Below are 26,885 nucleotides of genomic sequence, written 5' to 3'. Positions count from 1 at the left end.
TAACATTATTGTTGTACCTTGGTGGGAGCTACTGTACATTGAAAGCTAATAGTATGGTGAAACATTTCTGCACTGAAATTCCTGACAACTTTATTATGAAATGTCTCTGAAAGAATTGAAAATTAAAAATATACATTTAAACCTTGAAAAACCTAAAAACACATCTAGTTTGGGGAGTAATGGAGAGATTACTTTCACCCTGTCCTCCCACCACTGAGCCACATCCTTTACTAATTTTGACACCAACTTTGGACTAAAGCCTTTATGTTCGACGGTAGTGTAAGCTGAAAAGTTTTTACCACTTATTTTACCACTCGTCTTATATATTGCATTCTATATTCTTCTTATTGCCTCAAAATCCACTGAGAAAAACAATAATCGACTGAATTGATCTGCTAACAAGTATTGTGTGTTTTACCTCAACACACACTCCCACCCTCTAAGACAGTGAGTCTCCTTCTCTCCAAACCATTGTTTGTGTGAGCAGAAAGACAGAATGTAAGTTTAAATACAGACTTTTCACCCTTATATTTTAATCCTATTTGTTTATATTCCATGGATTTGTTTGAATGTTTAACTAATTGTTTTGTATTGCATTACATTAGATTCCTATGTTTGGTTAGGCCTGAGGATAACTGAGATTGTGGATGCATTAATGATGTAAGTTAGAATGAGAACCTAATTTACTTTATTTATTCAGTTCTTTGATGATTGCTAGTGCTCTGATTTATAATATTTTTTGTAATATTTCCTTTGCATAGAAAAAAAAAAATCATCCAAGATCCATCAACCATGCAACACCACCACTATCATTGTAATTCTTTTTTTCATTGTGTGTATCCAAATCCTGATATATCCTATTCTTCTGTGCCATAGAATTCCCTGGTTATCCAAAAACTATTAAAAAGATCAAGCTACACCATTGCACTGGATGACATGTTCCTTCATTACCATGAACATAGTCACTGTCATTTATTTTCAGTCATCCATATACAGGTTTATGCTGTAAACTAGCGCTCCAAATCCACCCCTGAAAATAGTCCCCAACAAATGCACTATTTATTCCTGTTTGAGTGAAAAACACATACAGTATCAAGGTATTTTAGGAAAATGTTGAACCTTTTTTTTAAAAAATTAATTAATATATTTGTGACTCCTTTATAAAGATTTACGTTGTGGTTGACTGCCAATAAGATGGTAGAACCAAGAGTGACACCAAAAGACTGGACTCAAATTTAGCTTAAAATAGCCTTATCTACATTGGAGGCAAAACACAATTGTGTCAAAATTCACATCTTCAGTGTTACAGAATCAATTAATGGCTTCTAACCTACAACTTTGTTCTCCAAGCTGGTGTTTGAAGCCCTGGGAAAATAAATCCCTACCGCTTCTCTGGAAATGACTTATACTCAGGGCTCTATCCACTGAGCCCAAACTAATAGCCATCTGGTGGGCTCTGAAAATAATACCTGTAATATTTTAATTGTTTAAATTGCACACATAAACTTAGTCAAAGAACTTGGGTCCTGTGTGCCTGTCATTACCATCTACAGTATATTAATTGGACCAATACCACTGAGTTTAATTGGAAAATAATTAATGCTTTACCTTGGCTCGAGGCCAGCTGCCTCGCTGCGGTAGCATGGCTACGCTTGCCAGATACATATCAAAATTAATTTCACTGGAGAGAAATGCTCATCATTTAAATTACCCTGCCTGTCAAAGAAGTAAGTTGTCACATCAAAAGAGAAGCAAAATGTGCACTGAAACTGTAAATTTTTGATTGGGGTTTTCAGTGGGAGGTGGCCAGCCAAAGAGACGAAAAATTAATGATTAATTGTAATTAATTAAGTGCTGAATAGTATGAACAAAAACAAACTGAAACTTTTAGTTAACAATAATATCCTCAGGTTGGTTAGCCTTTTTTAAGCCTCTTCTAGATGATGTAATTGCATGTGTGGTTCAAGTAGTGGGACTGGATCTGATGCAGGTTGCTTCTTTTTACAGCAGACTGCAGACTGTCCTCACCAGAAAAATGACAGCATGGATCATTTGTTCAAACACAACCTATGTTTATGTTTTCCTGACAAATACTGACAAGGAATGACTGTCCTATCTCAGAAACACAAGTAGAGGTGGCATGGCGTAGTTGGAATGCTGAAAAAACTCTAGTAACAACCAAACACGATTGGTTCAAAGGTGATCTTTCTCTAACCTTGACCAAGTAGTTACAGTTTCCTTTACTTAAAGGATAAGGCTGCTGATTTTCTATATTTTTCTTACTGTCAACAAATCTCATGTGCAGAGCCAAACCAACAATGAATTGATCTACATACAAGTATTGTGTGTGTGTAGCCAAAGCCAAATTTACACTGTAGTAGAAAGTCAAAGGTTGCGATATGTAGCATAACAAGCTAGCGAACACTCACATTTATAAGTTTCTGAATCATTAAATATTTTGGAAGCCACTGACTCTCTCTTTTTTTGTCATTTAGGTCTGAGGACTTGTTTTGAGTTTTTCCTTTTTAAATTAGATTGATTGGTAAAGTTTCTATGTTGCTGCACAACTCTCACTCTGAAGTTCTCCCAACTTCAGAGACACTCTTTCACAACATGATGTGAAAGAGACTGTTCAGGTTACATTTTATCATAGTTTCTCAACAACAAAAGAGTGTTATTTTAAAAATCTTCAGTTTTTTTTTTTTTTTTTGTGGATCATTACCAGGATGACATTTATGTCACAATATGAAAATTAAACAGGGAAGTTTTTTTTTCCTAGATTGTCAACAATAAAACAGAATTAAACTTTAAAAATAATTTCAGAGATAAAAATAAATACAACATGCTAAATAGAAAACCAAATTTTAAATTCTACTCTAATTTCATATATGGCACTACAGTGCTATTTAACTGCATAACTGTGCAAATCATTGTGATGAAAACTAAAATTGCAATCAGATATGCTTCAGTTTCATAACATATGTAAATCCACACTGACTCACGGGACATCACACTAGGAACCCCGTACATCTTTTTGATGATCTGAGTCTATTTTTTTTTCCTTTTCTTTCTGGCATACTTAGTGAAATGTAATCTCCATAGACAGCTGTTTAAATCCCACATATCTCCTGCTGCTTGTATGTTGTGAACTTTTAATTGATCAAGGCTCCAAGTGGCCCTATGAGCTTTCCGGTGTCACTATAGGGCAGATTCCCGCATGAATCAATGAATAAAAAAAAAAACAAAACAATGCTCATTTCTTCCTGTGGAACCCATATGAAAACTATTTTTATTCGGTCAGTTTCTACTGCCAGTCACCCTGGTGAAGACAGCTTGTCCTCCTGCTGTCCTCTTAGCTCTTGAGCCTATAAACTACTTGAGACCCTGTTGCTTCCCCTTTGCCAACAGAGCAAAACTGTGATTGCTCTGGGAAGAATATCACTACATGACCATAAAGCGTTTCCTGGAAGAAAATTGCAGCAACATATCTTGGAAAAATAAAGACCACAGCCTTCAAACCTTTAGTCTTTTCATTACTGTACAATTTGAACATAAAACTTGTTGCAGTTTTGTAAACTAATAATATCTCCAGCCTCAGATTGTTCTAAAAGCTACTACAGAATTGACATGGCTGCCCCTTTCAACCTTGGAGCACATTTGTTCCTGTGAGTGAACACGATATTGTTCCCAAATTCACCCTCCTCTGAGTGACAATCTGTTGGATACATTCCAATACAAGTGATTTTCACAATATGTCCCAGCCCTCTTGGGAAATTTCGTTTCCATCACCCCGAATTCCCTCCTCTCCCTGAGTAAAATAGGTTTCCGGTGATTGCAGGAGAGAAAATTGCCTGGTCTGTGCTGAGAGACATTTGCTGTAAATGCAGTTATCGACTTGATAGGACCCCTGTGATTATTGTGAAGTGGAATTACCCTATTTTATTGTAGTATGCACCTTCTGCCATTAGATTTGACAACACCTTCCATTAGTTTCTGCGTTGAACTGATGCGATGATTAGAGACAAATGGTCAGGTTCCATTTTCACCACCTGTGAGACACCCATACTAATATCAAATTAATGGATAATTCCCATCACCCTGACTTTGAATATATTAGCATGCATCTTTAGTGCTCTCAGCAAGTGGATTTGCAGAAGTCTGGGTAACTTTTGATCCTCTCCACAGGCCCTGATGGTGCTTGAAATGATCAAATAAAAACTCTTTCTTAAATGAGAGCTCCTTCATTTTAAGAGATGGAAATTACTTCCAATTTGATTTTGGGAATTTGCGTCTGACATTTCTGTGTATTTACTCATAATCACTGTGATGTTACATGTGGGTGAAGAGCACTTTAGCATCACCCAGTGGTTGCTTTGAAGACTGCGGTCAGTTGAATGTACTGTAGCTTTAAATTACATTGTTCGCTACTGGTCATTTGTGATCACATGGTAGGATCATTATGTGAGACTGGCCATTTTGGCTTGAGATTTTGCACAATGAGCTGCTCTAGAACTCCCTTTATTTAATCATTTGTATCCGCCTGTGTTGAGCCTTGGAGAAGCTTTGTTTCTAAGTTTATATTACATGTTTCATCTTTATGGATAAGGATTAATGCACATTTTGTTGTTTTATGTCACATTTAGGGAGATTTATAGATAATTACATAAACCCTTTTTTTTGCCACGTGTAGTGCAGCCATCTGTCTAGTTATGTAGTATCAAGCAAGTATTTACATTTCTACAATCTCTTTTACTTACGTTAAGAATATTTTCTTGTGTATTTATTTTCAGTTTCACAGAGTTTCTGGAAAAGCAACTTTACTTCCACGTCTGAGTCATCATTTAACCCTTTCAGTGCCTAGTACATCTGTTTACCTTTCTGTCACTAAGTGTAGCACTATGCACACAGGGGACAGAACACCAAAGATTGGTCGCACTAGTTTCTCTCCTCTGCTCTCTGTGTTTCACCGAGGGCGGGGCTCACACACACACACGGAGCAGAGCAGATGACAGACAGTCCCGGAGGAAATGCTATGCAGTTGTTGGATGTCAGGAAGCAAATTTGTCATTGCACAGCCTTCCAAAAGTTGGATAACATTATCCTCAGCAGTGGCCATCACAGTTTACCAGTGAGTTTTATCCAGAGCCCTTGTTTTACCTAGCTACAGTAGGCTACATTCTGTTACTTGTGGTTGGCCTGGGTGTCCATCACTCAGAAAACAGTCAGCCAATCAGAGCAGAGGGGCATTGAGCAGACACAAAACATCTCATTTCAGGCTGATTGAGACAGAGGGGCTGCATCCGTGGCTTGTACAGCTGTAACTAGGAGCTTTATGACCGTAAAAATATGCAAATGTTTATAAATAAACCACAGAAAATATTAAACTGGGAAAAGGGGCATTATATGATCTCTTTAAAACATGCACTGTTTTATTTGTTATTGTCTGTCACTGTCTTATCTGCGGTTTTTTTTAGCAATTGAAAGTCCCTCCACTGGTAATATAACACCAACAGCAGCCGGTTATTTCTATACTAACAGACATGACATACTGGGTCTGAGCAGAGTACATTACAGTTGGATTCAGTGCTTCATGATTCATGCTTTGTGAGGTAGTAGGCAAGTGTGAGTATGTCTGAAAAGTACAACACACTGTACACTGAACAAGCACTTCATGCACACTTCTCTCGTTGGATTCAACATGAATATTATTAACTACTTCCAAACACCTTATCACTTAATATCAAATGTGCGAACAATCATGAAACAACTTTAGCCACAAAGGTTACGGAAAGGACATCTGTTGGTGGGTACGCCTCAATGATCTGATGTCATTAGGAGGAGGAAGTAGAGCTAAAATTGCAAACAAAGTGTTCAGAGCTGGCTGATGCCCTCATTTTTGACTTGAAGGCAGCATTTCTACATTAGGTCACCTCAAGTTTTGGAACTTTGACCATGTTTAACATCCAACATCATAACAGTATATAGATGACAGAAAATCATAAAAAGCATGATATGTCCCCTTTAAAACTCTGTACTTATTGATGAGGTTGATAGAAATAACATTGAATATATGACACTTAAATAATAAATATATCTTTTTTATCAATGATTTTGAGAAATGTGTTGATAATAATAAGTTTATTTATATAGCACCTTTCAAGAGCAGACGTCACAAAGTGCTTCACAATAAAAACAAAAACACAAACAGACATTAAATGCAGACATCCAACTAAAAACACAAGACAAAAATAATAATTAAATAAAAGCAAGTCTAAACAAATGGATCTTGGTGTGCTTTTTAAAAAGGTGTCCACAGTGTCCACAGACCTTAAGTCTGATGTAAGAGTGTTCCAAAGTTTAAGAGCTACAACATCAAAAGCACAGTCTCCTTTTGTCTTGAGCCTGGAGCGAGGGTAGTGGTATTACTGGTGCTGGTACTGGTATTATACGGCTGCAGGAGCTCATTACTGTAGGCAGGTGCCTGACCATGCAAGGCTTTGAACTTGATCACAAGGATCTTGAACTGGATTCTGAATTTAATGGTGTAAGCCAGTGTAAATACATCAGGATTGAGGCTCCTTAAGTAACTTAAATGAGTCTTGTAAAACCTTCAAAATAATACTTTGTTGTCTCTTTTATGTAAAGTAACATGCACATGATTTTTAAATCAATAGCTTGATTTAATTGCTTCATTAACTGAATTATTCCTCTCAGCTCCTGAATGCACCTGTAATACTGTATGGTTGATCGTACTTATTTGTACATTATGTGGAAATTATATAAAGCCAACAAACATACTGTATGAGCTGGACTGGGCTGTGCAGCATCGTTTTTTATTGAGCCACAGAATGGCCTCATTAATCAAACATGTCCCAGTGAGATCTGATAAAGCTCCATACTCTTGTGGTCAGGCACTTGACTCCTCTCATGTAAGTACTGGGAGTGAAAAAGTATTGAAATGGACTTTTTCAACAAGTTGAGACAAAACACACAAATACCAGAAAGGTCATTTTCTGTTCTAGGTGGTAATGTGCTACTCTTGCTATTTATGCTTTAAAGTGGTGCTTCATGCAAATAATTAAACAAAACATTTTCTATTTTGCCTTTGGCAATGTAGCCGTGAAGATAGTTTTGGTCAACTATTATTCAACCATGTGCCAACTGAGTATAAAACTGTGTATTTCTGAAGAAAAAATATGAGGTGAAAACATGTAATATATGCTACGAATAAAATGCTCGCAATTATTACCAGCAAAATTGCAAACATGCATCTATGAGTCTGAAAGTTGGAAATCCACTGCTGCCATTCGTTCAGTCTGCATGTAATTCTGCTGCCTCTCTGATATTGTTCTCATCCACTCTGCTGGATCGACTCTGAATCTGAACACTGAGGGTTTTCTGAACCGTTTCCCTCCAAAGCAAATAACTTTTTGTTTGTTCTAAACAAACAGAACAACGCTGCCATTCCCCACAGCTCAGCCAATGAGGATTTTATCTCTGCTAATGCTGGAATTAATTAAATCAATAATCTGCCATCTGTGATATGATCTCATACATAGTTTATATAGAAGATCGACACTGGATATGTTCTGATGTACTGTGGTTTCCTATTGTTCTGACAAATAATTAGCAAACAGCAAACAGACTGAGGCTTGAGCACTACAACTGGGAACAAAACCCCCTTAATGTTTTCCATTAAAATTTTCTGAGGAGCAGAGGAAATGATTTTCTGCTCAAACATACTGTATGGGTTTATTACAGAAGGAAAGGAGAATGATTTCATGATGATGACAGTGTGCGGCTTAGGGATTTAAAATACAGAATCTTCATTTCAAAGACTCGCAATATTTGCGAAGAAAACAAAACAGAACAAAAAATGCTCTGATCTGTGAAAATACACACCATTCACTAAGTATTAAAAAATATAGTTCATAAATAGTCAGGCTTTATGTTAGGTGATTATAATCAGACCATATCATAAAGCTTTTGTTAGAAATCTGATTTAATTGGAATAGATGTTTGCCTTTGTAAATCACCTCCTACAAGTCGTCTTCCTAATGTTGAGAACTGAATTTTCTTTTGTCATTTTTCTGCTTCTGGCACACCTGTTAAATAGAAGAGCTCTTGTCATACAATCTCATTATCTCCATGGAAACTGTACTGCAGGAAGCCCTCCTGGTGGAAATATTAAATACATTTTGTTGAAATATTAGTTTAATGGACGTTTTTCTCAGAGACAATGATCAGATTTAACTGAAGAAAACTAAATTCACGAGGTGAAGTCAATTCATGCAGACTCCTAATATTGCTAACAGTGGAGTAATTAATTATACATTATTCGCCTTAATGTTTTAACTATAATGTAGATGTGAGAGAACATGTGCCTGCATTAAGCATTCATAGTTGATTAATGTCATTTCATAATTCATGGTGAGAACAGGGGTTGAGGTGGGGGTTTAAAGCAGGAAGGCAAGCTGTGTTTGACCTTCATATATACGGTTGCCATAAGAAAAATGTAACGTCACATGAAGCCAAAAGCTGCAGGGAAGTCATGTTTCAAGTTTGGTTTGCTTAACAAACACATATTAGATGATAACTTCTGTCAATAGTTAATTAAATTATCTACACAGTTCTTGTGTTATTAAAGCTTTGCGCAATCCACTGAAACCAGGTAAGTGATATATCTTTGTGTGTAATGTTCATTTCTAAAAGGTCACACTGGGTTTGCCATTCATGGTTTACCCCCTTTACAACAGATTTAGGACTGAAATCATCATAAGAGGTCAAAGGTGACCAGTAGGAATATGATACAAACAGGCAACATCACACTGAGGCAAATTCCTTATATGTGCAAACCTACTTTGCAATAAAACATAATAAATAAACATGTTTCTGATTCAGAGAAAGGTTTTACATATTTTATCCAATATTCTACAAATATATAACAGTACCGCCGACCATTTTCTCTAGCATGTAGGAATAATTTTTACTAATTTACAGCAGCTGTTGGTTTCAGAGAAGTAAAACCTGCATGAGTTTTACAAGGTAATCCTGGATGCTCAGCTTTTGCTATATGCTTATATGCAGTACAGACATTTCAGCAGATTCAGTGCATCATAAAATCTCACATTCTGCTTAGAATTCAATTTTGTTTTGATAATTCCAAAAAAAATCACATCTCTACAAACATTAATTTCAGTAAATTAACTAAATTAAAGTCCAAAAGCAGTGGTGTAATGGAACGTAGTTGATCTGTGATCCCTACGGATCAACTCCCCACAGTTTGGCAGGCATATGAACTGCAGATTAGTTGCAAAATTTAATGTCTCATTGGAGACAAAGTAAACAAACTGCTGTCAAGCAGAAGTCATGGACAGACAGCATGTTGCTAACAGGGATTTTGAAGAGCAACGACCAAACCAGCATCTAACGGGGCCGAAGTGACATCTGCAAACATGTTTACATGCTGTTTAATGTGCTGGAGCTCAGCAGTTAATTGGCTATCTAGCTGCTAACTGACGTTAGCGGTGCACTTTTCCCCCAGTCTGTTTGGTGGCTCATTCAACAAGTTAAGGTGCAGGACGAGACATGTGTTCATGTTTGTAAGTTATCATCAAGTTTTGATGATGAGGACATAGGCTGTTGTTTCATTTACTACCATGTTTAAAGGAAGAAGGTATCAAGCCTCATATTGCACTTTAATTTAACACTTGAGTATTGAATATTTTATATAGGCTATTTTAAGATTTTATTTAAACATCGGATATCTTAAATGTTGTTTACATTTAAGGCCATAGGCCAAAGCTCCATGCTTTAAGTGTTTTACAGGATAAATGGAAAGTAAAGTTATATTTTTCTCTCCCTTTTTTTCCCTTTTGCTGATCTGAAAAATGATCCGATCTGTGACTCAAAACCGTGATATGATTAGAACTGTGAGTTTTTATCTGTTGCATCCCTTTCCAAAAGTATTGAGTCAAGAACAGCTGGACTTGTTGTCAATTCGTGAAGACATTTAGCCTCTAATCCAAAAGGCTTCTTCAGTTCTCATTCAGTTTTAGATGAGAGGCAAAATGTGGATATGGATATACCTGGATGAAAAAAGTGAAGTAACTAGAATGAATCAATCATTTTAATATTTAAAGCCTAAAGCAAGACAGTAATTTGAAAAGTTACATTTATTGTCAAGGCTAAACTCAACTCCTGCTGGTAGCCATGCAATTCATTATTTATTTATTTACCTCTGGCATATGATGTTACAGTAAGAATTAAACAAAGATAACAATCCATTCTTTTGCAACTAGAGAGTATTTTATGACATTAAAAATTCTGGAAATATTCTATGTTTCTCTTATTGAAACTCATCTCAAAAGACCAAAACAAACACTGAACTGATCAACTAACAAGTATTGTGTGTATCTGCAGCCTGATATATCTTATTCATCTTTGCCAGCTCAGTTGTTGTCCAGACATGTTCCTTCGTTACCATGAACACACACACTGTAGTTTATTTTCAGTCAGCTTCCTTGAATACTGTCTAGAACAACAAACTTACACTAGAAAACGCATTTCCTGTAGAAATAAATGAAATAAATCATGAAGCATTGCTGAAAATGCTACAGACTTGTTCACCATCCCCATCTGTACAACTTTGCTGAATTTGGTTACCATGGAATATTACATTCAAGAGATATGGCAGTTAATAAGTAGTACGGTGGTGTTTCACTAATGGCCACAAGGTGAGGTTATTGGTTCCATATTTCAATATGCCGTGCCTCGTGGAGAACTCGTGTACCAAGTTTCATTTTATTAAAGACAACAGAATTGTAGAAATATCATGTTCTAATATTACAGTAGTGCCTCCTGTGGGTAGCATTGTATCAAATGTTTCTCACTTGTGCAGTGTGGCTGTATGTACAACATTCCCAGATTTGGCTGCAATCCAATTTAGCATTGAAGAGTTATAGCCCGTTAAGTGCATCGAAAGTTTGGTAGCCAATTACAGACAAACAGTAAGTAATACCCAAAAACAAACTCATAAGTTTTATTCGGGGTCATCTAAATATGGTTTGTACCAAGTTTGGTGATTATTAGATGAATTATGTGCCAAAAGAGGCAAAAAAATGTATTTACAGAAAAATCCAAAATGGTGGGAAAATTTTCCAGGTGCAAATGGGCGTGGCCTATATCAGTCGAATCGGCATCATCTAATGAACACACTGTGCTAATATTGTATTGATAGGCCTCACAGTTTATGAGTTATTAGCCAAGAGCAAAACATTTTGATTTTTGAATGGTTTCTGTAGCTGAAAGTATGCAGAAGAAGTTAGTGACCAAAAAACATACAGAAGAAGAATAAATAAAGCTTTGAGGAACAATAATAACTGCAATGAGGTGTGAAAGTCGGTATCAGTGATGTCTGAAAGTGTATGAATGTGTTGTCTGATGTGAGGTGCATGTTGTCAGTGCAAAACAAAACCAAAAGGGAAACTGACACTAATAAATCTGCAGCTGAGAATAGTCCCCAACAAATGCGCTATTTACTCCTATTTGAGTGACATTTGCTACAAACTACCATACTCAGCTGTTTTAGGAACCTAATGAGCCCTTTATTAAAAATGAAACTGTAAATGTGTGACATGATGTCTTCAGTAGGAACCATGCTTGGATCGAACTTCCACAAAGGGCAGGACTAACCCACTTTGACAACACTCAAAATATAGAATAATGCCAGCCATAGAAGTAATATTACATGATGCTGTAGACTAGTTATTGGAAATTGCTATAAAAGTTGATAAAAGTATTCTATACATGTGTTAACTGTTGCCTAGCAACAGGTGCACTCATAATAAATGTAAGAGTGGATGATGAGATTGGCTGATTGGAGGAATAGAGCTTCTGACAGTATTTCAGTATTATTTTACTTTTACAGAAAGACACAGATATTCCCAAGACATGTTAGTCCATAGTTTAATTCAGTCAGAAACTTATATATTTTACTTATATGCATTAGAGTTCTGCACACTTTCCTGTATCATCAGTACTCACAGTAGCTCTCACTACATCTGAGCAGGGTTACAGATAACAGATGTGTTCTGTTAGTTTATGTACAGATTGTAATAGTGTATTTCCTGCTGAAATAAATCACTGACTGTTATTTGGTGTCCGTCCACGTACTTTTCCATTTTGACGAGAAAACAGTGAGTAGTTTTTCTGAGTAAGCTGCTCGACTCTGGCCCTCACTCAGCAGGTTCACCTCATTTGAATTTGATAAGCTGTTGTTGCTCGCCACTCAGGGTTCAGCATTGCGTGCCTGTGTTCAAATCAATACCCTGTTATCTAATCTACATTTATTAGCAAAACATCATGGACATGATTGTTATGTTGTTATCCAGAGACACTGCGTATTTTAACACAAAATTATGGGAGTGGAAAAGATTTTTGGGAGATAGACCATGTCGTCTCTAACTATTCTGAAAGAAACAGCACTTTTCCAGGTTCTTACTCACCCTTCAAAACAACTGCTATCATACAATTCTTGGACTGTACCTAAAGCGATTAACATAATTATTATTTAAAAGATATTTTCAGGTCATTACAAATCTGTTTGATTACCTGCCCAGTCAAAGCTATCATCTCATGCTGCTAGTTTGCTTGCAGGCTTTTTTGGAATTGTCTGATTGGTTGTCTGCATAATATATGATTTACTGGACGACCCCGGAAGCCGAATGGTTACTTTGCATACCACATGACCACATGACCACCCTGGTTCAAGTTTGGGAAGGGACCTGTGTTGCATGTCATAAACATCTCTCTCTTCCTCCCTTCCCTCGTTTCCTACCGGCCTCTTTGCCAAAAGTGCCAAAAAATAATCTTAAAAAAAAGATATGATTTATTGTCTGACTTTTGTTTGTGTATGTTAAAAAAAATCTAAATAAATATAATGTCAAAAAAGTGTTTTAAGTCACTTTACTATTTCTCAATATTAAACCAAGACCACGAGTGCAGTGAGTGCGTAAACATAAACCACAAAACATACACCATGATGCTTTAGTTGCTACAAGGAGATATTGTAGGAATACAAATGAAATAAGTTCTCAACCAAAATTTGGCAGATGCATTTATTACAAAATATTTCCTTAAAGGTGCAATATGTCAGAAATTCCTTCTCATTAATGACACCAGTGGCAGTTCAGTGAGCTGCAGTTAACATCCTGTTGCTTGTGCTCGCACTCCGTCAGCACGTGCGAGCATCAGCACTAACATTAGCCTGCTAAAACCACAATATCACAATATATTTCACATGCTTTGCAGTAATGTTAGCTTACCTGTCCAATAGGAAGAAAGCCAGCTCGGAGTCAGATGTTAGTGGACTCCATTTCTAAGCTAACGTTAGCTAGTGTTACACTCTGCTGGCACTGTAGGGGGACGGGAGAAAGGCACATAAACGTCACATCCTTTGGACTCTTCCAGCAAAACTGTCCTGAGTCCTTTAAATAGAAATCAGTCCACAGGCTGTTCTAAACAACCAAGAAAGTCAGGGAAGGTCTCATTTTATTATGTCTTCACATTCTATTGATAATTTTAGTTTAGTGAATGTTTTAAACTAAAATTCTTACATAATTCAGGATGTGGAAGCTGGACAAGCACGAAGGAGTGCAAGCTAGGCTAACTGTTAACCCATACAAACCGGCAGCTCCAACAATCATGCTGCCTAATGTTCTCTGGACAGTAAAATGGATTATTTCACTCCCTCATCAGTGCTGGTCACTCGTTGACATGCAAGAGTCATCTACATCGAACTGAGACATGTACTTTCTTTATCCTTTCTGTTGTTGTTGCACTGCTGTGGGCTGGGAGGAACAGCATTTTGCTCTTTTTGTGTATGCAAATACACAAGAAAATGACAATAAACTAAATCTTGAATCTTGAATCATATTGCACCTTTAATTATGTTGATAAAAACATCAGGGTGGCATTGTGTTTCTCTCAAAACATATTTGCTGTTGCATATGTGAAAAGTGCCTTGAGATGACTTTTGTTGTGATATGGCGCTATATAAATAAAAATTGATTGATTGATTGATTGATTGATTGATATTAATAGTATATAAATGATATTTCTAGGAGACGGGGTTGCTGTACCGCTAAGATGTGATGACAAACTTCCACATGGTTCTCTTGAACACATAAGAAAACACAGTAAACAGCAGTACCTTTAGCCAGAAATGACACAAAATTCCCCTTCTTCTATAGTAATTAAGCCCTTCTGGTCACATGGTTTAAACATGACATGTGGACCAGCGCTACAATGAATAAAACAACTTTTACTAAACACATAAAATATTTTCAACAGATCTAAATTTTATGTGCTGTTTAAACATGCTTCATCAAATAAGTATTGTTACCGAAATATATTATTTCTAATGACAAGGGAAGACAATTTTATTTATACTCAGGTAAATTCAATGTGCTTTACATTAAAGTGCATATAACAGCCTAATATTTTAGTATTCTGACAAGATGGTGATGAAATGACCTTTGTCTGCCCCCAACACAACTTTTCCTTCACATCCTTGTCTTCACTTTTTAAACCTCTTTAAGATTGCTTTAATTTCTTGAAAATCTCTTATATGCACTGACATCAGTGTGCATCAACCTGATTCTGACAATGAAATTCTGTGTTTTAATTGGTCTGATTAAAATATTTTTAGCCAGTTTCAACAATAAACAGATTACCATCAAACATACTTTGTAATCTGATTAATTAGTTCAATTTTACCAATTTGAATTCTAAATTATAAGAGACATGCATAAGTATTTTAGCTACAAATTAACTTGTTTTTCTTTTGATTCTGTCGCTAACATACACTAATTGAAGTTGTTTGATTTAATAGGTTTTCATTTCAGGGTTTCAAGGTGCTTAAAATATACATGAGAGGAGGCATCAGCATAAACCTACAGCTAAACCTGCTGTGTCTGGTCAATGGCATTGAAATGCATAGCCATAATGTTACAAACACCTCATGTGAACCCTGCTGAGATGATGTACGGCACAGCGTTCCTCATCTTTCAGCTGAGACAGGAGCTGTGGTGCAGAGGGACGTCTGTTGTCGCTGAGGAGAGGCAGGAAGGGAAAGACAAAGTGATGTAAAGGCAGAAGAGGTAAGTAGAAGAAAGGGGAGGACAACAGGGATGACATGTAAATAAATAAATAAAAAACAAGAGACAAAAGAGAGGAAAATGTAAGATGAAGGAACAAAAGGAGAAGTTTGGAGGGAGGACAAGGTGGAAGAGAGTTACAAAGAATACAAAACACTGAGACAAAACCACCCACAGTGTCAAATTGGTCTTTTGTGCATTTTCTTTTCAACATTATGAAATGACAAGAGATTTGTTACATATTAGATTTGGATGTTTGACCCTGAAAATTATACTTTGCAGCATGCCAGTGTAACAGTGCGGAATTCATGTGGGTCCTCTGGACTGAATAATCAGTCAAATGAGGTTGAGCTTAAGCCTCAAGTTACTTTAACCCACCCTACCAAAATAAAAATATCACTTCCATGAAAATGAATAACTGCACGCTTTAATGGCCCTATGTAAAGTGTGAGTTTTGTCTAATAAGCCATGAAGCCTGCAGTTATAAATGCAAGTATATCATTAATTATCATTGCAGCTCTACAGCCTTCTGCTGGTCGGGTGCTGTCCTGCTTAATAATTAACAACTAAGAAAAACAGCATTGTAAGACATAATTGTTCTAACTAGCCCACTGGCTGCAACTAGCAATTATTTTCAATATCAATTAATTTGATGATTATTTTCTTGAATAATTGTTTTGTCTGTAAACGTTCAGACAACTGTGAAAAGTACCTGTTATAATTTCTTAAAGCCCAAGTTGACGTCTTCCAATGTCATGTTTTGTCTGATCCCCAGTCCAAAGATATTCAGTTCATTTTCATGTATGGCTTTAAATCCTCACATCTGAGAAGCTGCAACCAGCAGAGTTTTGGTATTTAAAACAAACAAACAAAAAAAAGATTATTCACTTGCCAAAATAGATGCTGATTGATTTTTTGTCTACTGACTAATTGATTGACTAATTATTGCAAAAAATAAAAAAATAAAAAGATAATAAATAATGCATTAACCATTATTAAAATCATTTATATTACATTATATGACTCATAGCACTGTGCCCAAGATCAAAGTAGACCACGGTGATTGTATCAGTTATTCTGATAACACAAATTTTTACATGGCGGTCCTGTCATCTGATAAAGCTACTGTTGCTCTTTTCAAGCAAATGAACTTTTTCCCAGCTGAATGGTAATATAGGATGTAAGTACCTGCTTGGCATGACAAGAATTCATACTAAAATGACAAAATAAAGACAGATTATGATGGTGTCAATCCAAAAACATTTGTTTTCATTCTTCCAGGCCTATATTTTTATTCTGAGGCTCTACTGGAATATCTTTGTATGATTTACAGTTCAACAAACTCCTTATTTATCTTATACTTGGCTCTTTATGCAGCCTCTCAATTCAAACTCTGTCTGAAATAACATATACTTGAACAATCTGATGTCATCACGAGGAGGAAGTAGAGGTAACTTTGCAATTGAAGTGTTCAGAGGAGGTTGAAGCCCTGGCTTTTGACTTTCAGGGAGCACTTTTACATACATTAACCTCAAGTTTTGGACCTTTGACTATGTTTAACACAGACATTCGACATTATAACAGTATAAAAATAACAGAAGATCACAAAATGCATGATATGTCCCCTTTAAATGTTGGTGGTCGCCAGTGTTGAACATTTATCATATACGCTGTTGCATTTCCTCCATAGCCAATGTGACAGGTTGGCTATATCACACTACTTTCAGCTGTGAGGCTGAATGCAAATGTTTGAATCTGTTTGAACAAACAACCAGTGCTGTTGTTTCAGCAAGAAAAACCTTCTAACTAAACCTGGTCTCTCATGTGAAGAGAAGAAGAAGAAGCTATTACCATGTTTCTGTACACTGCTTTGAAAAAGTGGATCTCTGGTCTATCAGGAGCTTATTTTAATTTTCAAATAAAATGTATGTATTCATGCTTACGTCGATGTAATTTCACAACACGTCTCTGTACTGCGGTCTTACCAGAACTGATGATTGATAGCATTAATGGGAAGGGTTGGCATAAACAAGGTATACGGCTTCCCTCTCACTGTAGTTAATTGATTAATGATGAAACAGAAACATCTACAGCAGTTTCCTGAGGGAAACAGACTCATCTGAAAAATGAGGTGAGCTCTCAGCAGCACTGGGGCTTTGAATGTATTTACCTGTGCCACAAATAAGTAAACAGCACCTTATTTGCACTGAGCGTGGGATGTAGTCAGTGGCAACAGCAAGGTTCAGTAACTTCTCTTTTTTCTTTCTCCCTGCTTCCTGTGTTCCTGTCTGTGCTGGATACGCTGAGATGAAATTTAAATCGATCCCCTCATCTGAGTTTGAAACAAGTGAAATTAAATATTTCAGAAATCATGATTTTAGGATGGATATATCTGGGTTTCGGTGCATGTTTACTAAATGCATGTGTGTCTGTGTCCGCCAAACAGTTGTTCCCGTTGAATGAGATTTTCTTGGATAACCTGAGTGAGTTTCTGATTGGATGCACAGTGTTTGTCTTCAGCTCCCAAGCTAAATGGCTAAACAGAGCAGTTGTGACAGATGAAATGATTGTTGAGTCTTTGCCAAGCTCCATTTGAACTTTTCAGGGTGATGTTTTCTCCCACACCTGCCCCTTGTTGTTGTAATTCACCACAGAGCACTTTGTGAAATGAGAACAAAGTCTGGAATGCTAATTATCTGTTGTTGACATTACCTTTTGCCTCCATTAATACATTTTTGACAGTGAAAGTGAAAATAAGTGAAAATATTAGCTAACGGCTAAAAGATAAACCAGTGGTTTTGCAGTGTGTGTTTTAAAACTTTAACTCATCTGCATTTAAATTGCAAATTTCCAACAGCACTTTAAACTTGCATGAGATAAATCCATCACAGTGAGCATTACTGTTTGCCAAATTACATCACCATTATATTGCCTTTAATGCTGCAAGTTATAAAAATTCTCATTTTTGGTGCATTCAAGGACACACTGACATCTTATATTTCAGAGGTGGCTACTGAACATCATTTTTAATACAGTTCAGTACAATAGATGGTGAAATGAACTCCAAAACCATAATAGAAAAGTGCACTTTTTAAAGCTGCATTCATTTTATAATGGAATTATCATAATTACAACTTTCCAACTCGTAAATAGCATTCAGGCCAACTTCCAAGTGATAATTACAGTTTGGAAACTACCAGCTTGCGTGTGCTCATGATGTGAACGCTCTCACGTTTTCTATTTTTACCATCCATTGCATCTCATCCCTCTGCTTGGCTTGGTTTCCTCTCTCCTTCTGTTGCAGGAAGTAGCCAGCAGACTGGTGGTTTTCGATGAGAGGATGTTCACCTGGGCTGCTGGTTTAGGAAGTCTTTAAAGTTGGCTTGTACAGTCCCTCTAGCTCAATCTCAGACTCAGACCCCCAGATGGTCTCTGGTGTTTGTTTGTTTTGTTTTCTGCCAGCACATCTTTCACTCATCCATGTACCCACTGATTTTTCACACTCCGTTATCTTTTGTTGTGTGTGTAAATAGTTTGCCTGAATGCATTCTTTTCATTTTTGCTTCAAACCATGAGTGTGTTCTCCTTCTTCTTTTTTTTGTCTGAACCGTGAGCCAGATCATGACAAAACACAAGTGTAACTAATAACATTAAGTCAAGTCAAGTCAATTTTATTTGTATAGCCCAACATCACAAATCACAAGTTTGCCTCAGGGGGCTTTAAAATCTGTACAGCAATACAACATTTAATAAAACTTTTAATAAAAATGGGATAAAAATGGTAGAAACCACAGAAAGAGCAACAAAAGATGATCCCTCTTCCAGGACGGACAGACATTCAACAGATGTTGTGTGTACAGAATAGACCTCAGTATGGAAAAACAGGATGACAAAAATATAAATTAATAATGGCTGAATTGTATTGCGTTCTAGTTCCAGGGCCCTGTCATCAAAAAAAAGGTTTATGCCACATATACTGTTCATATATTAATATGTGGGTGACTTTTATGTAGTTTTCTAACCCTAACCCTAACCCCAACCCCAACCCCAACCATAACCCTTTTTAACAACACGTTTGATTAGTAACAATTCTATAGCTTTATTGGTACGTCCAAAAGCAGCTATGTCAAATAATGCAAAATTCTTGGCAGATGGCTCCTATGACTTTTCTTATTGATAACTTTTTATGATTTGAGTTATTCATATTTAAATTTTACTGAGGCTTAAAGTGATGTCAGATGTCTGTCAGATCTCTATTGAGATGATCATACACCAAAGCTACTGCCCTTACAAACTGTCTGTGAAGCTCTTTGTGAGGTGATTATATGAATGTTGTACTGTAGTGTAGTATTGGTGGAACAACACGTGTGACATGTATACATTTGACACCCCAACAACAGAGTCTTAACAGGGTGGTTGTTGTGGCCGAGAGGTTAAGGCGATGGACTAGCAACCCATTGGGGTCTCCCTGCTCAGGTTTGAATCTTGCTGACAACGATGCCTTACTCTCGTTCACGCACTGTCTGATCTAATTCTCATGTCTCCCCACCAGCCAGGAGAACTGGAGGGACCTCTTGGATGAGAAGTGAAATACTTTCAAGAATGAAACAGTGAATCTGGTTGCTTTCTAATGAGTGATTCTAGATGTTGGACTGGACCTGGACTGCTTACTCTTCTGCACAGTCCTTCATGTCATAGAATGACTACATACAATATCCACTCTGTTATCATTTAATCAATAATATTACTACTAGTTACAGGTATATCAAACTACATTCTTCGCTTCTCTGCTTGGTGTACCTCTCTCTTCCTCTCCTCTGTTCCTCCTCCTCTCCTTGTTGAATTCTTACACTGATATAAAGTGCTGAGTTGGCAGTAAAATCCTCATCTTCCACAGCGATGGTGGTATAGTGGTGAGCATAACTGCCTTCCAAGCAGTTGACCCGGGTTCGATTCCCGGCCATCGCAGTTCTACTTTGTTGTTTATAAAGCAAGCAGCAACCACCGGTGCTGAAAAATGAAGCCAATGCATGGATGCCAAAAAAAAAAAAACGTGTAGTTGGATGGATGGATGAATCACTTGAGGCTGGCTCCGAAAGTGAGTTGTTTGTGTAAACCCCCATGTTAACATGCCCAGCAGAAACAAACAGCCCGGTACAACAAGTGGTTTTGGTCTCTATAGCTAATTTCCTCCTGTGAATTTTTATATAACTCACCCATTTAAATTTTATTGAGGCTTCAAGATACACATAATTAAGAGCGTGGCCGCTTTGAGTTACAGGTGGGTGCTGTCACAGGCAAGTCACTACCACGGCGACAACGTTGGTTTGATAGCGTAACCATGGTGAAACCCCAGATTCACAGAATATAGGCACAAAGAACCACTCGTATGAACAGATTCGTTCTTCACAGACACGTACAAGTGATTTAAGAACATTTGTGGAGAATGGAAATTTGACTGAAAATCCTCTTTTTCATAATGGATTCTTTGCTTACGTAATCAATAGAGCAAACTGCCAAACATCTGCTGGTTTTACTTTGTCATTGTGAAGGTTTGCTCCTTGTTTTTGTTTGAGATCATTGCAAACTGAAGTTTTGGTGCTATGGACTTTTGGATCATTTGTAGCGTAGCCTACGTTGTGGTTTCAGGGCCTACACATGTAGCTGCTGTAGTTATGGCGTATCCCCTTTACCCCGAAGTAGATATCCAGTTTAAGTTGTACTACATCCCTTTGTTCAAGCTCTTATCATATATCTGCTGTCTTAATGACCTTTGTAAACAGGGGATGTAGCTCAGTGGTAGAGCGCATGCTTTGCATGTATGAGGTCCCGGGTTCAATCCCCGGCATCTCCAATGGTTTTTGTGATGACAACAAACTTGTAGACATTACATCAGCAGAGACAAAAAATCAAAAGACTTCACACTAAAAAAAATATACACATGCAATTTGTAGGGCTCATCCAAGAGGGACCTCTTGGATGAGCAGTGAAATACCTTCAAGAATGAAACAGTGAATCTGGTTGCTTTCTAATGAGTGATTCTAGATATTGGACTGGATCTGGACTACATACTCTTCTGCACAGTCCTTTACTTCATAGAATGACTACATATAATATCCACTCTGTTATCATTTAGTTTTTTGCAGTATAGCTTCTGTAGTTAATAATAACATTACTATTAGTTACAGGTCTGTCAAACTACATTCTTCACTTATCTGCTTGGTGTTCCTCTCCTCTGTTCCTCCTCCTCTCCCTGTTGAATTCTTACACTGATATAAAGTGCTGAGTTGGCAGTAAAATCCTCATCTTCCACAGCGATGGTGGTATAGTGGTGAGCATAGCTGCCTTCCAAGCAGTTGACCCGGGTTCGATTCCCGGCCATCGCACATCTGCTTCAGCCAATGTATGTGTGCCAAAAAAGAAAAAAAATTGCAGTTACTCAAATGGCCACTTGAGGCTGGCTCTGGAAGTGAGTCAATCCGTGTACAACCCCATGTTGAAATTTCCAATTTTACAGCAGAAATAAACATGTTTACAGCCTGGTATAAAAAAAGGTTTTGCTCTATATAGCTGACAACTGTATGGTGGGTGGATTTTTATGTAACTCACTCATCTAAATACAAACCTATACATCAGTTGTATTTATATTTCAGTCAGTGTATACAGTAAAAAACTGGTTATATAACATTTTATATTAAAGCCTACTGCATCTATAACACAACCAATACATTAGGGTCAATGAGTTTCAAAGTAATCCAAAAATCATGACAGTCGGCATCAATGTGCACAGTATGCAGTTTCTTCAGGACATGGTTCTCCAGTCTTTTTGAACATTTTGTTGAACACTTTGCACAGTTTATATTTTTCTTGACTTTTTTCACTATAGTCTGACAAACTCCAGATATAGGGTGAGATATATAAACGATGCTCGCACACCAAAACTGTATCTGTTTGTGCCTGGGACTGAAAATCTTGCTTGTGCAATGATAGAGATTTATAAAAACAGAGCAGGCTTTATTAATATGACAAAAATAAGTGTGTGAAACTACATTCTTGGGTGGTATATTTCCATCTTTGGACTTACAAAGAGTCTGTTTCATGCATATTATTGTTATCATTTGCTTCCATGGTATTGCATCACAGATCTTTGTGTTTATTGAAAGAGTTACCTCGTCACTGCCTGAAATGCAATTCATTAAGTAATGATTCAAATGATTTGTTTCTTTTCACAACAATCACTTTTATCTCTTCTGAATATGATATAATGACATAATACCAACAGACAGCAGAGCGAAAGAGAAAATGGATGCACAAAAAAAACATACAGCAGCTTGTTCAGCGTGTTTTTTCATTAGACGCACATCATTTATTGAATATCTAAGTGTCCTCAAATGCACCAACAAGTTTAAAAAATGGTTTGCTTTTACAACTGCATGACACAATGGAAATCTAACACTGAAAATATATGATGAAACATCTCAAGCGACATTTGTATCCCCGGCATTTTCCTTTTGTGTCCTGAATGGTGGGAAAACAATATTTCAAAAGGTCAATGTTTGATTCAGTTGAATCAACTGAATTATTACTACAGCTCTGCAATTCACTCTGCAAAAATAATGTCAGGTGTTTTGACATTATTATTTTGAACAACCTAGACAAAGATGCAAAGGTGTGAAACGGTCACAAAATCAATTCAAACTGGAAGTTTCACAACTTCTCACTATACTGTAGATCCTGACAGTTCACTGTGGTTATTTTATTCACATGCAGTAAATGGACACCACAGAGATAATAGATTTGTGCTCTTGTATCACCTCTTATTGCTGAATGATTTTAGTATTGACAAAGCAACCTCAATCACGCTTCACGCTTCACTTTGAGAACACCATACAGACTGCAGAGATAGAAGAAAAACACTGTCATTTAGCCCTCTCTCAAACATGAGTGCACTTTGCTTTCATCTTTAAATCCAGGCTCCTTCAATTCACATGCCAGGTGAAGTACTGTGATGCTGCTGTTTGAAGCCAACAAATAATTCATGGCTCTAGGTGAAGCTGAACAACATACAAAACCTCGAATCGGACCAAGGCTGTGAATGCTTGGCATACATATGGAGGAAAAAAGTAAATGGTTTGAATCAGAAGGAGAAGTGGTTCATTATTGTTTTTCACATGAGAATGACAGCTATGATAACAACTGCATTCAGAGCAGCTTGTTTGATGATGGAAGAGAACCTCAGCGTCATCTTCCTCTTGCTTCCTGCAATGTTGGGGTTTGTCTGGAAGAGAAAGAAACAATCAATGGGCTGGATGTTTTCTTAATGAAATATATGAGTCATGGGCTATTGCAGTGTAATGCCTTTTGTAGCGTAAGTGTCCCACACAAATAAACCTACTTTTTTTTTATCACCACTGTTATCAGATAAAAGAGAGAGACTTTAATTGAGGATTAATCATCTTCACCTTCAATATCAACCACACTAATCTGTCAGTGAAAATGTCGTCCATGTTCAAGATAGAGAGAAAGCAAGTTGGGCAGAAACAACCCTGTCTCCTAAAAATTACACAAAGCTCATTTTGCCAAGACAGTTTTGAGGATAATGTAATTGCTGCCTGGATTATGTGACATGATATTATGATTTTTGAGTGTTGTCTGGACCCCGGCCCCAGTTTTCCCCAATGCACGCACTTATGAGTTACAAAAAGCAATATCAAGTTATTTATAACATATAGGCTAAGCAATAGATATCAAGTTGACACCCTAAAACCAGGTGTACTTGCAGGGTTTCATAAAATAATGTAATAAATAAATAGCCAAGAAATAGCCTAGAGGGAAATCTGGCACCCCAAGAGGTGCACTTAGGATTTTATTTGTTTGACAATTGATATGGGCATCCCAACTTTCAGCACAATTATGCTACAAACTTCACAAATAAAACAAATATGACATAATCATATGTCAGGAATGAAGTCTATGATAAAATGCAATGCTGTCATCATGAAACAAAATAGCCAGAACTTATTTTTCACACTGGACAAAAGCTTTCCTACGATTATCTGGAGATGTGAGAGCTATTTTTAGTCAATCATCCAACATTGTGTTCACAATTGATCTGATGCAATTCACACATCAAGCTTTAACAGTCAGGATTTCATGCTACCGACACTGTTTAAACGTTCATTCACTGCTATTGTCAGGCTGTGACAAGCAGCATGCCTCCACCCTATTGGAGCGGACCCAGTGTGACTAATCAGCTGAGCCATAATAACACTCTCACCTTGACATCATTTAAAAAATCAGCGTAGCACAGCAGCCTTAAACTGCGAATAGAATAGAACAGCATGTCCTACCCTAGGCGGTGAGAAGACGTCTCATTAGTGCACTCTTCTCTGCCATCCTGTCCATTATTCTATCAGTGTCCAAAGCCATAAGAATGTATTTTTCCGTAGCTATGAGCATGGATGCTTCAAGATGTTGTGCTCCGTGATCTATTCTTGATTCATTTTAAAGTTAAAAGGCTGTGCTCACATGCCACTTTCGTGACAGAGAGGGTCAGGTCTGGAGCTCCGCTGTTAACACTGTCACTTCATGAGCTAACATTAGCAGTATCAGTGTCATGCACCTCTCGCACCTCCTTGGCAGCGTCCTCCCATTCTTGTCTTTCTGACTTGATTTGATTATTTCCTCTTGACAATCGGGACGGTGTAACCCCCAATCAGATGGACTGTTCCAACATCAAGTGGGCTGTAGCCGAGCAGCTTGATTTCTTTTTCCCACATTGCTGGTGGCCTTGTGGCTCACTAGGTGGGCCGGCACATCTGGCGTTTGCCAGAATTGCCAGATTGCCAGTCCAATCTTGTGTGTAGATGTCAGTATAATCAGTGGTGTCAGTGTGCATGGGTGGCAAAGGTGTGTGTGTGTGTTGTTAGGCGCATGAAAGCAAAGACCAAGAACTAAAACAAAATAACTAAATCAAAAGGTGTCTGTAGGGGTGAAGAGCAAAGCTGCAAACAGCAGCAAGCAGTTAGAGGAGAGAGAGCCACTGTCGTAGCTGAGCCTGAACTTCAACAACAACAACCCTGTGGGCCCTCAGGTATCACCAGTTACTCTAACGAACACCTGCAGAGACAGAGCAGACAGTTACCCAAGAGGCCAAACAAAGATGACACCCTCATCATCATAGGGATTCCCATGTGTGGTTAGTTTTAGCTGCTTGAGGTATATGCTCAGAGGCTTCTGCTTTAGATAGGCCAGAGTTGAATATAAATTTCATTTGATTTTTTTAAATGATCATTATTAATTTTATAATTGATAGTATTGCTATCATTATTTGTAGTATTATACATAACATCTGCATGTGTGCCCTAACAGACTTTATTAATTGTAGACTTGAACAGTCATTCAAGATGTGACTTTCACCAATTAAAGGCCCATTTACACTGTGTGATTCTGGGCTGTCTGAGATGAAAGTTTACAGTCATGAGAGATACATGGTCAAATCTTTGGTTGTCAATCCGTAACACTGTCCTAGATCGCACTGTGAGATATATCCACTGAAGACTGATGTAGAGCTTTGGTGACCAAAGACAGCCTGAGGCAAAATTTTGACAGTGTCAGAAATTTAAGACCAAATTCTCACAATGTGACTAATGCTTCAACCCACGGCTATAAATAAACCAATCAGAATACAACATAAGTGCAGTCTTGACAACTTTGCTGAAAAGTTGAGGTTTAGGGTACACCCATGGCACAAAAAAAACCAACCCAAAAACGATTGATCAAAAGATATGATGGATGACGCAAGCTGATGACGTGTCTCTGCTTTCATAGACCTTTTTCTATTTACTGCACAGCGCTATGATTCACCACAAATTCAAGGCACAATCTGAAAGTCTCACAGTGATATTTTGCAGTCTGACACAGATTGTGACCATGATTTTATTATAAGGGGCTTGCACAATGTGACATGCAGTAAATTTACATAACGGTTGTTGTCACACAGTCTAAAGGCGCCTTAAGCCTGTCAGTCTGGACATCTGGATTCAGACAGTCTTTGTGCTTATTGCCCTTCACTCACAAATATGTGACGTTTACAGCCAAAAATAAATATATATTTATTACAAAGAAACAGGAGAAACAGGTTTTGATTGGGCTGCTCAACTGGATCTTGACTGAGCTTTCTGAATCTCTCTGGCATGACAGCAACTACCAGCAGGGACTATTCAATTAATCCTGTACCCTGTGGCAGCAGCAGCACATGGTAGCGATACCAAATAATTGGAATTGTTATGTTAGAGTCTCAGTCAGGCTTTAAATGAAAGCTACGGTTTATTATAATGCTGAGATCTTATTTTCTACAACCAGTTTTTCTGTAACCTATATGATCATCTGACAGCTTGTTGGGCGATGCCACATTCCAAGATTTCAGCATTTACAACAGTATCATATCTGATAAAACTGATGGCCAGACATGCAAAAACAAATCCTCGTCACCAAAATTATATCTTTTTAGTATTACACACCCCTTGTAGACCTGAAGCCGAGAGGGTGCTGTACAACTAACATGTCTTCCAACATGCATGATGAATAAGATGGATATTGTGTATTTAGACAAATAAATATCAAATCCAAACTCAAAATATAAGAAAATATGGATAGAAACCAGAGAAATTGATTATGTTCCTTGAGTGTTTTGAAAAGTTTCTTTGGGTCTTTTGATATTTTTTT

The 26,885-nt window shown here is 37.3% G+C and overlaps 1 long non-coding RNA gene and 3 other non-coding genes across 4 annotated transcripts; 3 read left to right on the top strand and 1 right to left on the bottom strand.

Annotated features, from left to right (window-relative positions):
• Positions 1–71: 71 nt before the first annotated feature.
• On the bottom strand, positions 72–26,640 carry LOC122995264. Its single transcript, XR_006406769.1, has 5 exons — positions 26,629–26,640; positions 11,374–11,487; positions 1,897–1,905; positions 1,501–1,505; positions 72–81 (listed from the first exon to the last, which is right to left on the bottom strand). It is a non-coding gene; the product is annotated as an uncharacterized LOC122995264 (long non-coding RNA).
• Positions 20,055–20,126, top strand: trnag-ucc. The gene has a single exon. It is a non-coding gene; the product is annotated as a tRNA-Gly (tRNA).
• On the top strand, positions 20,941–21,012 carry trnaa-ugc. The gene has a single exon. It is a non-coding gene; the product is annotated as a tRNA-Ala (tRNA).
• On the top strand, positions 21,473–21,544 carry trnag-ucc. The gene has a single exon. It is a non-coding gene; the product is annotated as a tRNA-Gly (tRNA).
• Positions 26,641–26,885: the final 245 nt, after the last annotated feature.

The sequence above is a fragment of the Thunnus albacares genome, chromosome 13 (assembly GCF_914725855.1).
Source record: "Thunnus albacares chromosome 13, fThuAlb1.1, whole genome shotgun sequence".
Taxonomy (NCBI): domain Eukaryota; kingdom Metazoa; phylum Chordata; class Actinopteri; order Scombriformes; family Scombridae; genus Thunnus; species Thunnus albacares.
Note: the sequence above shows the minus strand (reverse complement) of the source record. Positions and strands in the feature narration are given on the sequence as shown.